This window comes from Larus michahellis, chromosome 3, assembly GCF_964199755.1.
Source record: "Larus michahellis chromosome 3, bLarMic1.1, whole genome shotgun sequence".
NCBI lineage: Eukaryota > Metazoa > Chordata > Aves > Charadriiformes > Laridae > Larus > Larus michahellis.
In genome coordinates this window covers 31455948-31467317 of record NC_133898.1, presented here as the reverse complement: position 1 = coordinate 31467317, position 11370 = coordinate 31455948, and the positions used below count along the sequence as shown (strand labels likewise).

At 41.2% G+C, this 11370-nt stretch overlaps 1 long non-coding RNA gene across 1 annotated transcript; it reads right to left on the bottom strand.

Moving 5' to 3' along the window:
• Positions 1 to 1336: 1336 nt before the first annotated feature.
• LOC141740611 (uncharacterized) lies at positions 1337 to 5876 on the bottom strand. The gene is made up of 4 exons (XR_012586096.1): positions 5667 to 5876; positions 3655 to 3810; positions 2549 to 2729; positions 1337 to 1694 (listed from the first exon to the last, which is right to left on the bottom strand). It is a non-coding gene; the product is annotated as an uncharacterized LOC141740611 (long non-coding RNA).
• Between the last annotated feature and the right edge of the window lie 5494 nt (positions 5877 to 11370).

Sequence of the window (11370 nt, the reverse complement as noted above, 5' to 3'; positions counted from 1 at the left end):
CACCAACCAACCCAAACACAAATGAACTTCCCAACAATGTTGTTCCTGAGGCTTGCAGACACTGAGAGCCACAAATAAGCCAGTAAAAGTAACCAGCTTCCTACTGGACACGAGGACTTAGATATTAATGGGGCTATTGCTTAAAGCATCCTGAATACTCAGTTCAGACTGACCTTGGCCAGACATTATTATGGCTTGTACAACAGGCTTTGTATGTTCCTGTCTTTCTGCAGATCTTGCAGAAAACACTCACACATGAATGCAGCACGTCTGCAGCAAAACCAAGAAAACCCTCAGCTCACTGATGTTTTCAAGCATATAAAAGAAGTAAGGCTGAAATTGAACCTTACCTCCGGGGGCCCGGCACCAACCTTTAGGAAACTACTTCATTTCTACTTTGGGGGCTGAAATATTTTGAAGACTTTGACTGATGTTGTGTAGGAGGGTTACTTTTATTTTGCTGTACTGAAATAAACATTCACCAGTGCCTGAGAACAGAATAGTATGTCTTTGAATACCTCATTTGGAGATTATTTTTCTCATAGACTTTGGTAATTACCAAGAAAGAGGGACTGCCCCCGTGCTTAGAAATTTCTTAGAAGAGTCTTTATAACCTTTTTTGTAACCATCTTCCTCTACCATTACACTACAGCAAAATTTGTTGAAAGCTGTTAAGAAGAGCTTACATAAACTAAATACAGCCTATAGAAATTGTGGGGAAAAAATAACAGGAAAGACAGCATACATGGCTATAAAATAATTTAACTCTTAGAGAGGAATCTGGGCGTATCTGCTTTATGTGCACACTGCAAACACTATATTAACTGTGGCAGTAGAAGTACATCAAACAAGAACCAGATACATCACAGAATTCTTTACTGTTCAGATTTTATATTAAATCTTGCTATGGGCTTTATATCATTGTTGTTTCAAAATCTCAATGAGTTTTCTGGTCCTTGTCTTCAAGATTGTGCACATGTGATTAACAGCAGTGCATATTCAGGAAGCATGCAAATACAACTAACTTTTGCAATACTTTCAGATCCAGCCTTCAACTTCCAGACTCAGATAATATATCTTTAATATATATTCATTATCATTATTAGACACAGCGTCTATTGATTCTCTGAAAAAGGTTAGAAGTGGAAGAGACCTGCCATATCGAACACTGAGACAAGTCTAAGATGGACAATAACGGTGGAACAGGTTGCCCAGAGAGGTAGTAGATGCCCCATCCCCAGAAACATTCAAGGTCAGGTTGGCCAGTGCTCTGAGCAACCTAATCTAGTTGAAGATGTCTCTGCTTATTGCAGGGGAGTTCGACTAGGTGGCGTTTGAAGGTCCCTTCCAACCCAAACTATCCTGTGATTCTATATTTCACAGTCAAGTACCCTTAAAAAATCTGACATCACAGGGGGATTTCTTCAGTTCCTTCAGGAAATTATTTCATCGCCCAGAAGACCAAAGCACAGGGGAATTTTCACCTGATACTTCACATAGGTTTTAATTGTCACAATTGTACTGTTTCATCTTCACGGAGTTGCCAGTCAATAGCCCCTCTTCCATGCACGTTAGGACTGCAGCAGAGAAGACTGTTAAAATGACAGCCAAGTTCTGCTTGCTTGCTTATTCTGTTGCTAGTCCTTCAGTTGTGCAGCTTCCAGTGTGAACTTTACATGTACTCTCTCGGGGACCTGTAGTTGGTACAAGAAAATAAATGTTATTTCACATCAAAAGCTACTGTACTTGTATTTTATATCTCTTGCATATACATGCACATGTAGTCATAAACCCAATTAGACCAAAGAGGGCATATGCACATCCTTAGAGTGAGAAAGCTCAGTCCTGACAGTGTTATACGTTTTGGCTACAACTGTGTATATGTTTAGACAGGCATGTGCATGTGTGTTCTGTCATCATATGGTATCGCTGCATTCAGGACAGCTGAAGCTATAAGCTTATCCTTTCTGCATATTTATGTGACAGAAATGTGGAAGCTCTCCTCTGATTAAACAGAAGTTTCACAATACTCTTCATTTCTCTCCCACCCAGAGAGAAACGTTTTCCGCATTTTGCGATCAGGACTCCAACATTTACAACTGGATCATCTCTCCCTCTTTCTAGACTGCGATTTCTGAGCCCTTGTTTGGAGCATAGCACATGCATCCATTTCTCCCATATGTGGCCAGAAAGGATGAGCTACGGTCTTTCCTCAGCTCATATGCACTCCCCTCAGAAGTTCTATGTAGCTGAGAACAGAAAGTCTTTGCAGTTTTTTTAGGGATTTTTTTTTTTTTTACCCCCTTTTCCAGAAGCTGTTGGTCCAAACCTGCTCTTTGCTTACAGTCTGCAGCGGAACAATAGCAGGAACAAGGTCTGCTCTTGTGTCTTGTTTTGTATAATGTTAACATTTGCATTGAAAAGATAAATGCTCAGGCAGGCACACGAGTCTACTTCTAGGAGAATAAGTTTACAGATGAAATCACCTCAGAAACCAAGGGAAGTCTTGCCACCGCCCTCCCTGGGACCCCTTCTCCGTCTCCTGTACCTGGTGCAAAGGGCCCATCTTCACATTGTCACAAGATAGGAGAGCTCAGTATGCCTTTTTTCTTCTTCTTTTTTCTTTTTCTTTTATGTAAATGAAAACACCACTAAAATGGAACCGGGCCATATTCTCTGCAGTGGAAGAAAGAGGTCAACTGTGTAGACTTCAGGGTATAGCTTTGCATCTGTAATGGTAAAAAATGTGGCTGAATGTTTTCCTGATCTCATTTTTTAAACGTGTTTATTTGATTTTATTTTGCCAGCAAATTTATGCAAGTATGATTTATATGTAATAATCCCCATATTTTTTTAATTACCTTGCCATAAAACCTGAACAACTCCCCCTACTTTGATCTCCAACACATTCTGGAGAATACTGCAGCAGGCATGCCTAAATCAGTTAAGCCATGCACAGAGCTGTTCCTGGAGGGAAGCTTTCCCACATCAGAAGATTGTGTAATAAAACTTAACACAGCTCATTAATTTTCTCTCTTAACCAATGCATCTGACAAGAAGTGACTTTGAAAACCTAAAGGAATGACACAACTCTTATGCTTTGCGTGAAACATCTGTTTCCAGCTCCTTTGCTATTAAATTGACATCTTTTTATTTGAAAAGTTCCTTTTATTTCCCAACTTCCTGCAATTGGTAATGTATATATCCCAAAGAGCTTAAATTCACAGCTTTTAAAACTTGATTAACTAAATGCTGGGTTATTCCTGTCCCAGAGGAAAAATGCCTCTCTCCGCACAGACAGATTAAGTGGTACAACTATGCTTTTTAATCAATTATTAAGAATTTGTTTATTCAAGCAATGTCAGACTTCATAAAGCATCAAAACAGACTTCAGCTCCCCAAATAATGTAAACACCAGTGTGATTGCATGTGAAAAATATTAGCATTCTTGGATCTGGAAAATCGATAGAATGTGAGCATGTCGTACTGGGTCTCTCGTCCACGAAGGCCACAGACAATATCATGTTTCCAACTATGAAACCCTACAAAGCTAGTCACAAAAGCAGAAGTCTTGCATGAGGAGTTAAGGTGATTTTCAGCAGAACGAAAACACCTTCATTGCCATGATTTTTCCATTAAACTGGCATCACTTACCTCCGTATTCACATTATATTGCTCCCTTCGATTTGCAGGTCCTGGTATATCAAGGAAGAGAAGACAAAAAAGCCCTGGGAAGCTTTTTTCAGACCATCTCGTGTTACGTGCAGATATCAAGCGTAGCTAAATTCTGGAAGCTGATTCAATTTCACTCTGAAGATCAAGATGAATGTATTTAATTGCATGTTGTGCTTGTATAGAAGTTAAGTATTGTTTTGGTAACTCTGGTAAACCAGCTACGCCCTACCAACTAATACAATTTTAAGGACTTTGAACTTGTTCATATATCCCTGCACCTTCAAAAAAACTGTAATCTTCAGTGTAGTTTAGCATTAAGGGAAACATCTCCAAGTGTGAGAGATTAGAATTCATGACTAAGGCCACAAAATGGATAAGGCTGCATTTAAACCAAAATAACACTTGTACAATTTTTCTTTTCCACGTATTCAGCAAGGAGCGTGGAGAATTTAAGAAATTAAAGATTCTCAGCAAGCGTTTATTAATATAGCTTAGCAAAACAGGTTGCTCCAATTTTGTTTGTTCAGAAGTTGGTCAAATGTAGTCTGCAAATTTTTTTCTCATGAAGGAAGGCTTAGCAGTGGGAAACTGTAAAAATCGGACTTTCAATCTTTAATTTTAGACAATTTGGGGAAAACCAGGTCCATTTTCCGTATTATGGCTTCCTCCTAGTATCTTGATTGCTATGAGAAGATGCATTTTTTTTCTAAATGATCCATAGATTGTCAGCAAAGACACAGTCCTGGAAGTAATTGAATCTTCAGACGTGATTTTAAATAAGATTAATTGGGCAGCACCCCAAAATCACACCTGCCTCAGTGGAACTATTTAAGTATATAAAGTCCATCCAGGAGCCTTTGCTGGATGGGGATCTAAACCAGAAGGGACTGGGGAATAGCTTAATTATCAAGAGGGAGCTTTCCCTTTTCTTCCTTTTTCCTAGGCTGTGTCATCGTCTTTGCACGGCACGCAAATCCAAACCCAATGCTCAGCTGGTGTCTGTGAGCCTGGAGGTTGCTCATACTCTTAGTGGACCAAGAGGTTTCTAGGGCAAGAATGTGAAGTTTTGCCAGTTCTGTTCTTAACCCCTGTCAGTGCCAAGTGTGGCCATTTTCTTATTGAATTGTACCAGACTGACAATGCTTTCATTTTACAGTCCCAGTTAAATAAAATGCTCAACAAAAAGACAAAAAGAAGGAAGGAGAGGAAAAATATGTCCCTTCTGCCATTGCCAAGCCATGCAATAAGTGGGGAAATAAGGTGGTGTAAATCCAAGACGAACACAGCTTGTGTAATTTATAGGATCAGGGGAACTGAGCAAACAGAGCGAGCCAGAGATTTTTTGACACTTGTGGGGAGGAATGCACTCCTTAACCCATGCAGTTTGTTTATCTTGAGGAACAAGAAGATGGCTGAAAGGTACATTATAATATGAATCAACCCTAATATTTTGGTACCAGCTTGGTCCATCACTGGCACTTTTTAATGCATGGCTTAAACGGACATGCAGGAATAAACCTGCATCTGGCAGGGCGGGGACCACCTCCTCTTTCCCAGCCCTTTTTGCTGTGGTCCTGATATTCCTCTCACCAGACCTCAGCCTGTTTTCCTTTCCTTTTATTTTCACATAACAAAAATAGCCAACCCTGCTAATCCTACACGTTTTGCACCAAAAATCTCAACAGGGTGGGATGTGGGGATGACTCACATGAGGACCTGTTGAAGAGCAGGTCTGGGCTGCCTTGCAGATGGATCCCAGGGCATCTGGGGGCTATCAGCATTACCAGCTGTAGCCACTTACTCTGTCCCACAGAGGAGCTTCAGGTTGCCCAGAAGTCTCCATGCTAGCCAAACACACGACAGAGACCTGGCTTTGGGAGTCCCATCTGAACTGCTTAAACTCTTCAAGCGTGTTACAAATCAGCCACCCTTGCCCCATGAAGTAAGTGATTAACATCGCTGTATTATCAGTGCAGAAATAAATAACTTACCAGTGTTCACACAGGAAGACTATGGCCAAACTGGTAATAAGATCCAGATTTGCTGCCTCCCACTCTGCTGCACCACAGAAATGTGACATATTTCCACAAGCTGTGCCCTGGAAGACGGGAAAGAGACAGGGAAAACTCATAAAAGAAAAAAATCACCGAGCAGCAAATGGCAAATACAAATATCTCTTCCGAGGCAGTGGTTTAGTGTTTGCAAGTATTAAGGAAAATAAAGGAACTGTCCAAACTTTCCAGGAACAATTTCCCTTTAGGGGGTCTGAGGAAAGAGATTCATAAGGCAAAGAATGAAAGCTTTCATCTGGGCTATTTTTCCTGCCATATAAAAAAGAGGATAGAAATTGCAATTCAGAGAACTAGTGGAGGGGAGAGGGAAGTACAGACAAGCAGAATCATGTTTAATAAAAAGGTTTATAGTCATTCCTAGCAGGATCCTATCCAGCTGGCACATCACATTCCTATCACAAGCTACACTCAGTGAATTAGAGGGTGTGTTACTGCTCCAGCAGTATCACCTGCAGACCTATTTAACCTCACTCGAGGGACAACATTCTTTTCCTAGTACATCTAAGCTACCAGAAAGCATTGTGCCACGATTAAACTTAGTTTCACATATCCAGCTGCTACCTAATATTCCAGTCGGAACTGAGCCCAGCCTGGTCATTCATAACAGAAGAAAGCAGAATTATCAAAATAAATTCTAGCTGACATCAGTGATGCCGAGCACAGTAAAGAAGGGAGAAAAACAGTGGTGAAACTGGCACCACACCAGCCTAAAAGCCAGCCTAAAATTTATGCACCACTTTGTTGGTTTTTTTTCCCCCACTAACATACCAAAAGTAACTCCCTGTAGTGTGTAGAACTGGGTGTGAGCCTTGTGCAGGGGGCTGAGAGAAAAGAAAGTGCTGCCTCAGTCTCTTTCACATCTCTCATCTTCACATTTCTCTCACCACCAACCATTTTCTTTCTCTCCTGTTTCATAATTTTTCTCCTCCACTAGAGCAAAATTTCAAAACATAAAATACATTGTTCCTTTTAGTGTATTTTTAAACCGACATAGTAGAAAACTTTCAGCATTAGTCATAAAACCTTACTTATTGAGCCTTTAGCTTTCGTTTATATCTGAGATATAAAAAACCAACACAGTCAAAGATTCTGACACAAAGAAACTCTAGATGATAAAACGTACAATTTACATGATTTATGAAAAAACACATTACTATACAATGTGATTATACAGAATGAGTTCAATTGGCAGTTCAGGAATTATGATACAAGGCAAGCATATGCAAATTATGAGTCACTCCTCAGTGGATGTCAGGAAGCATAATTAGTTCCAGCACAAAGTTGTCCAACAGGTCTGAGCTTACTGGAGAAATAACTATATTACAGGGCATCACGCATGACTTAGGCAAGTAACTGCATTTACAAATGAAGCGAGACCGGCTTTGAGATCCACACGAATGGAAAGGTTTGAAAAATTGCCAACAATATGTACAGATGATGCCAAGTTATTCTTGAATCTAGATATCTGCCAAATCAGTTGCATATACTGCGTATCAGCCCGGTGATACAGGAAGGCAGGCAGTAAAGCTGAGCCTAAGATGTGGGTGCCATTGGAATTTTGCAGCTGTGCTTGAGCTTTAATTGGAACCAGCGCTGCCCTGAGCCAGCCAGCCCTGGAAACGAAAAAGGAGATGATCTCCGAGGTCGTCTGTGCCATGCCCTTACAGTTGTGGGTCGTTTTCTTAAGTGGGCCTTTGAACCTTCTGGTGTGACACGGTGCTTCCCAACATGTGGTGCTGCCTCTTTTGCAGGACCACAGGCACCCCTCCGTAGCCCACGCGGGGGCTTCCACACCAACTTTGAAAGGCATGGTGGAGGTGTGAGGTCCCTTAGGCTCAGGATCTGAGGATGCACTGCACCGGAATATCAAATTCCTGGTAGGAAAAAAATCTAGCTGCATTCTACTGCGTCATACCTGCGTCCTACACATTTAAGCAAATGCAAAGTTAACTTCTCTTGGTATCATAGAACTGTTACAACTGTGAGTTCCTATCTAGGCTCACATTACAACTACAGCATGACCAACAACTATTAATAAACAGCTTCAGCTGCTCCAAACAAACAGCTCTTGATTCTTTTATAGGACTAAATTATATAAATTAACAGGAAGATGCAAGAAGCAATGCTCATTAAATGTTTTTAATGTGTTTGCTTTGCACTAAAGCACAACAGCTTGTAAAACTGTTTTTACAATTTTTGTGGTAACACAAGTCAGGAAGCATTTTAGTGGAGTTAATTCTCTTAGGTTGCTTAGAAAAGCACCATCATTTGAACTATTTCAGTGACCCTTTCTGTTGAGGGAAGTAGTAGTAGATCTGTGTCCTTGTTGAATATGAACAGAGTAAAGAAAAAGAATGCTTCATATTGATATAGCTATTAAAATATCCACCATCAGCTAAATTTTGTTTTCCATATGGTGCTTTCATTTGCACCTATGAAAAGTGAATACACAAAAAACGCTACCATCTTGATTAGGTGTTTTTTCACAGCCACAAAGGGGAGAAGTGTAGGACTCTCTGCTAGGCAATAAGGAGCTAAGCTAACTCTACATACATTAGAGGTATCCTTTCTCCTTGGAAGCGTTGTCACACTTAAGTTCTCTTCCACACTGTCTCTGAAATCTTTGGCAAATCACATAATCATCTCCGCACTTCGTTTCCCAGTTTATAAACTAGAGATAATATTTTCCAGCTTTGAATGTCACAAACCGATATTTTCTGGAAGTCTATCATTTGTTTCAGCTTTCAAATCTCTACTCAATGAAACAAATTCTACAGCTTATTAGAGGCATTTGTATAATTACCCCCTTCTGGCAAGAAGTCTCTGCATTTGCTTACAAGCACAGGCCATTCCCACCAGCATAACAGCTAAACTGGGTTTAGTTTAGATGGGGCATCTCTTATTTTTTTTGGTATATAATAGAAGATTCACCTTAGTAGCAACAAACTCTTTCCCCATGAAGAACAAATGTGAAGTTTCTACAGAATATACATTTTAAAAAAATGTACAATAGTAGGAGCTACTATGAATGCTAAAAAAAAAAAATAATCTTTCAAACATAATCAGAGCTGACACCAACAAGCCAATGCCTTATGTCTACTAGGTTCTGTCAGAGCTACTAGGATGACAGACACGGCTGTTGTGGGACTTCCTATACCATTTTTGGGAGCAGAAACCCTGGTTCATCCAAGAAGGGGTTGAACTGCCGGCTGAATATGAGCCAGCCATGTGCCCAGGTAGCCAAGGCGGCCAACAGCATCCTGGCCTGTATCAGGAACAGTGTGGTGAGTAGCACTAGGGAAGCGATCGTCCCCCTGTACTCAGCACTGGTGAGGCCCCACCTCAAATACCGTGTCCAGTTTTGGTGCCCTCACCACAAAAAAGACATTGAGGTGCTGGAGCAGGTCCAGAGAAGGGCAACGAAGGTGGTGAGGGATCTGGAAAACAAGTCTTATGAGTGACTGAGGGAGCTGGGATTATTTAGTCTGGAGAAAAGGAGGCTGAGGGGAGACCTTATCACTCTCTACAACTACCTTAAAGGAGGCTGTAGCGAGGTGGGGGTCGATCTCTTCTCCCAAGTAACAGGCAATAGGACAAGAGGAAACAGCCTCAAGTTGCACCAGGGGAGGTTTAGACTGGATATTGGGAAAAAATTTTACACTGAAAGGGTTATTAAGCATTGGAACAGGCCGCCCAGGGAAGTGGCACCATCACTGGAGGTATTTAAAAGACAGGTAGTTGTGGTGCTTAGACATATAGTTTAGTGATGGTTTTTGTCAGAGTTAGGTTGATGGTTGGACTAGATGATCTGAAAGGTCTCCCAACCTAGGCAATTCTATGATTCTTTCAATTGTATTTTGCCAAGCAGGCCCTGCAGTTCTGACCTTTGCACCTAGACTTTCCACGTGGGGACACAGGAAAATCCCACCCCACACAAGAGCTTTCCATAGCTGTGTCCTGAAGTGTCCCACACATAGACTTCCTTTTGTCATCCTTATGTCCTCTCTCATTTTACTGTCACTAGGCAGCAAATTTCTGTTCTTGGTTTTCAGGGTTGCCAAAGCTTTCCTCCCCAGTTTACTTCTCTCTATTTGAGGGTCTGCAATGAAACATGAGATGTTTTGTACCCAGGGTGACGTTAACAATTGCAGACATTGCTTTGCTTCATCATTTTAACAGAAAACAGTGACAGCAGTAAATATGGTGTGACAGCTGTAATGATGAGAATTACCGTCCTGAAAGAGAGCTCTGTAAGGTTTATAAAGCTCGCAGTTTTTTGAAAGGGAAATTTTGTACTCTGGGGCATCTTAGGATCACAGGCTAAATTATAATGAGTACTAAAAGACCACAGGACAAGGTTTGCTGCACCTCTGAACTTAAGCTCTCTTGCAGACTTTTACTTAAAAGGGATATTCAGAAACTAGGAACAGTTCAGAAAACGGTTAGAGGGATGGGTCTGTGGCTGGAAAACCTGTCTTTTCCTGAATGACTGTAGAGATTCGAACTTATCCAAGGTAATTTGAATGCTTGACTTGATCACAGTTTATACTCTCATCCATGCCAAAAATATTTCTCATCTTATAAATCATCAAGTCTACTTTAAAATTGTAGACAGGGATATGAAAGTCCAATGGTTAGAGCAGACAAAAATCAGACTAAAAATAATGTGCATTTTTACTAGGGAGGTAAATTAGCACTAAAATAGTCTACTTGAGGACATAATATATTCCCTGTCACTTGAAGACTTAATAGCAAAACCAAATGTCTTTCTAAAAAAATAAGCTTTGGTTGAATTCAGGTCTATAAGCCTGATGTGAGAATGGCTGGCAGAAATGTCTAAGAGGTCATCATTAGGATCTGTCCTCTCTCTTGAAATGCAGGAATCTACACAAGAGCTGCAGTCCTATGGGGATGCTCTGCAAGCATCCAAAAGGAATGACTTGACCTCATTCACCGCAGAATTATAACAACTACCACAAACATGGACAACACAGTTCTGATCTATTAGTGACCAGCAGCCCACTGAGTGACATACACCAGTGGTGCAGGTCACACCCAGCATAAGGTTTCTACCAAAGCCTCCTGCTGAGAGCAGAGGCTCTGTGCACGACATTTGGGAGCGTGGTGCTGCACAAAAGCAGGGTGACTCCATATTTCCCACTGGATTACCAAGGTCAGATCACCCATTCCACACCAGCATCTACTCATCGGGCCCAGGTATTGTCAGACCTGCACCACAGAAGCCTAGCAGGGCTGTGTTGATGACAGCTACTCACTGTGGTCTGTGGAGCAAAACCGGCTCGTTTGGAAGTGGCTGCCCTTGCCCAGAGAAGCACAACAGTCCAACAGACGCAGCATTAGACCAGCAGTGCTTTGACAGGCAGCACCTCTCAAAAACACAATCGTTGGCCCATTAACATGGATCCATGCCTCAAGAAAGTCCTGTCAACCACACGTCCTACTGTTAAAGCTTATTTTGAGAATAAAAATGGAAACACTGACTCCGGGTGGACCCGCTGCAACAAAACAATGCAAAATTTTACTACAAATTGTTATTTGTCAGAAACCAGTAGAGAAGTCCCATGCTACACAAGATGAAAAAAAAAAATGGTACCTCCCAATA